Below are 4,725 nucleotides of genomic sequence, written 5' to 3'. Positions count from 1 at the left end.
CCAAAATCACTGCAGATGGTGATTGCAGCCATGAGATTAAAAGACGCTTACTCCTTGGAAGGAAAGTTATGACCAACCTAGATAGCATATTCAAAAGCAGAGACATTACTTTGCCAACAAAGGTCCGTCTAGTCAAGGCTATGGTTTTTCCAGTAGTCATGTATGGATGTGAGAGTTGGACTGTGAAGAAAGCTGAGCGCCAAAGAACTGATGCTTTTGAACTGTGGTGTTGGAGAAGACTCTTGAGAGTCCCTTGGACTACAAGGAGATCCAACCAGTCCATCCTAAAGAAGATCAGTCCTGGATGTTCTTTGGAAGGAATGATGCTAAAGCTGAAATTCCAGTACTTTGGCCACCTCATGCGAAGAGTTGACTCATTGAAAAGACTCTGATACTGGGAGGGATTGGGGAGGAGAAGGGGACGACAGAGGATGAGATGGCTGGATGGCATCACTGAATCAATGGACGTGACTTTGAGTGAACTCCGGAGTTGGTGATAGACAGGGAGGCCTGTGCTGCAATTCATGGGGTCACAAAGAGTTGGACACAACTGAGCGACTGAACTGAACTGAAGAAAGACTTGCCTACATATTTTAGATTTGGTACTTAGTGACTAAACAACAACAACAACTTGACTGAAGATAGTAAAAGAATGTTGACCAATAGTATTTATCTCTGAAATGCAAGATGTTTCAAGTAAGTCAAGGTCAAACTGACTAAAGGAAGAAAATACCATATTATTTTAGATAAACTGTATGTGTAAAAATGTAAGATAAACATTTGGTGGCAAAAAATTAAGCATTCTTATTAAAATTCATGATCATTTCAGATCAGTTGCTCAGTCTTGTCCAACTCTATGTGACCCCATGGACTGTAGCACAGCAAGCTTCCCTGTCCGTCACCAACTCCCCGAGCTTACTCAGATTCATGTCCATCGAGTCGGTAATGCCATCCATCCAACCATCTCATCCTCTGTTATCCCCTTCTCCTGCCTTCAATCTTTCCCAGCATCAGGGTCTTTTCCAAGGAGTCAATTCTTTGCATCAGGTGGCCAAAGTATTGGAGTTTCAGCTTCAACATCAGTCCTTCCAATGAATATTCAGGACTGATTTCCTTTAGGATGGACTGATTGGATCTCCTTGCAGTCCAAGGGACTCTCAAGAGTCTTCTCCAACACCACAGTTCAAAAGCATCAATTCTTCGGCTCTCAGCTTTCTTTGTGATCCAACTCTCACACCCATACATGACTACTGGAAAAACCATAGCTTTGACTATATGGACCTTTGTTGATAAAGTAATGTCTCTGCTTTCAATATGCTGTCTAGGTTGGTCACAGCTTTTCTTCCAAGGAGCAAGTGTCTTTTAATTTCATGGCTGCAGTTACCATCTGCAGTGATTTTGGAGCCAAAAAAAACATAAAGTCTCTCACTATTTCCTTTGTTTCCCCATCTATTTGCCATGAAGTGCTGGGACTGGCTGCCATGATCTTAGTTTTCTGAATGTTGAGTTTTAAGCCAGCTTTTTCACTCTCCTCTTTCACTTTCATCAAGAGGCTTTTTAGTTCCTCTTCACTTTCTGCCATAAGGGTGGTGTCATCTGCATAAAAACTTGGGATGTGGGTGTCACTCAAGACAGCTAAATTATGACGGCAAAAAAATTATGACGGATTTGGTCACGTTACAGTTTAAAACTTTGGATGCAAGATAGCTTGCATAAAAAATTTTAAATATAAGGAACAAATTGGGAAGCAATACTTGTAACATAATAAAAATTGAGTATCAGAATATGACAAAACTATGAGCTTCCCAGGTGGCTCAGTGGTAAAGAATCTGCCTGCCAAGCAAGAGATACTGGTTTGATTCCTGGGTCAGGAAGATCCCCTGGAGAAGGAAATGGCAAACCGCTTCAGTATTTCTGCTTGGGAAATCCCATGGACAAAGGATCCTGGCAGGTTACAGTCCATGGGGTCACAAAGAGTTGGATACAACTGAGCAACTAAACAACAACAGATGAAAAACTATAAGAAAAAGGCAAGGAAATAATGGGCAAAGGATATGAAACGTAGCTTTCAGGAGAAATGTAGGTAGTATAAAAAGAATGAAGAGGTACAACCACCAGGAAAACATCATTTAAAACAATTATACGATACCATTTTATCCATCAAATTAACAGAAATTAAAATATCAACAAGTGTTTAAGGATTGTGGGAAAACTGGTGAGAAGGCAAGTTGTTACTGTAAGAGGAGGAAAAATATCTACCTATCAAAATTTTTAGCTAGGACCCTGTAACAAAAGGCAGATTAACAAGATAAAAGAATATAGATTTATTTAAGTTTGATGTGACCAGGAGCCTTCATAAGGAAATGACCTGAAGAATTGCTTAGACCTGAGTGTTTTGCTACGTTTGATGAAGAGTGGAGGGTGTGACAAAATGTGATAGGATGGAAAGGAGTATAAGTGTGTCACTAGCGGAAACAGCAAGGCCTCTGTGTTCAGATTCCTCTTGGTGTTCCTCAGTCTTGGAGAAAACATACTCCTTCCCTCTGGGCAGAGGGAGGGCACCTCTCATGTGAGGGTTTTATGACCTGCTTCAGGGGAAGGTCAGGGAGTCCTTTCTGCACTGCTGTTTTTCCAGTTGGCTTAAAATATCCAGCCTGCCAAGGGGCTTATTTTGGGGTATAATATCCTGAATCCCTTCATTACAAACACCTGGAGAAAAATTTGGCAATTTCTTGTTGAGGTGAAAATTCTCCTTCCTTAAATTTAGGAATTCCACTTTTCTCACCTAGAGATAAGGGATCACACTGAGGAAAACACAAAGTGAGTCTTTATTGCAAGTTTAAAATTTATTATGGGGAATTCCCTGGTGGTCCAGGAACTAAGACTCCGTCCTCCCAATGCAGATGGCCTAGGTTTGATTCCTGATCAGGGAACGAGATCCTACATGCCACAAAGAGTCCATATGCTGCAACTAAGACCAGGCACAGCCAAATACATTTTTCAAACAAAATCTTATGGACATTTTCAAACATACATTATTAAGTAGAATATATACTGCATCCCCTTTTACCCATCACCTCAACCACTTCAATATCTTTGCCACTCTTTTTTCAGCTACTCCTTGCCCCACTTTTTTCCTCTCCTTTTAAAATTTTTTTTGCTTGAGTATTTTAATATGAATTCCAGGCATCCTATTATTTTGCCTATAAGCACTTTATTAAATACTGCTACATGCTGTCAGGATTACTCCAGTATTCTTGCCTGGGAAATCCCATGGACAGAGGAGCCTGGGTGCTGCAGTCTGGGGTCACAAAGAGTTGGACATGACTAAGCAACTAAACAACAAGAGCAATATCTAGTCTGTGTTTAGTTTTCTGTCTCAGAAGTGCCTTTCTACCCTTAGCATGTTTGAATTAGGATTCAAACATTTCCACGCATTACATTTGGTTGATACGTCTTTTCTTCCTCTAACAGAAACCCCCTTTGATTTTATCTTTGAGTCTTTGTTGCTGCAAGTGGGGGCTACTCTTGGTTGCAGTGCACGGGCTTCTCCTTGAGGTGGTTTCTCCTGTTGCGCACGTGCTCTGGGCGTGTGGGCTTCAGCAGTTGTGGTGCCCAGGCCTAGTTGCTCCATGGTATGTGCAATCCTTCTGGACCAGGGATCAAACCCATGCTTTCCTGCATTGGCAGGCAGATTCCTATCCACTGTACCACCAGGGAAGTCCCAGAAACTCCCTTTTAAATACTATTTATTTGTTGAAGAAACCAAGGCTTCTTCAAATTCTTACAGAATTTGTCCTTATACTGGATTTGGCCTGCATCGTTGAGGTGTCTTGAGCAGACTCCACAATCCTCAGCAATCTTGTAAACTGCCAGTTAGATCTGCAGGCTTCGTTTCAGCTTCTGTGGGGTAAGGGGGAGGAGTTGGTTGTTTTGGGGGTTTTTTTTGCAAGACTTAGGGTTGGTGTACTTCTTTTTCATCCCTCTAGGGGTCGCACAGAGTCGGACATGACTGAAGCGACTTAGCAGCAGTAGCAGCAGCAGGAGGCACTTAACATCTGGTTAAGTGAAACAAGACTGGGAGCTGACTGTGGCTCAGATCAGGAACTCCTTATTGCCAAATTCAGACTTAAATTGAAGAAAGTAGGGAAAACCACTAGACCATTCAGGTATGACCTAAATCAAATCCCTTATGATTATACAGTGGAAGTGAGAAATAGATTTAAGGGCCTAGATCTGATAGATAGAGTGCCTGATGAACTATGGACTGAGGTTCGTGACATTGTACAGGAGACAGGGATCAAGACCATCCCCATGGAAAAGAAATGCAAAAAAGCAAAATGGCTGTCTGGGGAGGCCTTACAAAGAGCTGTGAAAAGAGAAGCGAAAAGCAAAGGAGAAAAGGAAAGATAAAAGCATCTGAATGCAGAGGTCCAAAGAATAGCAAGAAGAGATAAGAAAGCCATCTTCAGCAATCAGTGCAAAGAAACAGAGGAAAACAACAGAATGGGAAAGACTAGAGATCTCTTCAAAAAATGAGAGATACCAAGGGAACATTTCATGCAAAGATGGGCTCGATAAAGGACAGAAATGGTATGGACCTAACAGAAGCAGAAGATATTAAGAAGAGGTGGCAAGAATACACAGAAGAACTATACAAAAAAGATCTTCATGACCCAGATAATCACGATGGTGTGATCACTCACCTAGAGCCAGACATCCTGG

This window comes from Bison bison, unplaced genomic scaffold, assembly GCF_000754665.1.
Source record: "Bison bison bison isolate TAMUID 2011002044 unplaced genomic scaffold, Bison_UMD1.0 scf7180017864068, whole genome shotgun sequence".
Taxonomy (NCBI): Eukaryota; Metazoa; Chordata; class Mammalia; order Artiodactyla; family Bovidae; genus Bison; species Bison bison.
The sequence above is the reverse complement of the archived record's forward strand: the minus strand, read 5'-3'. Positions refer to the sequence as shown.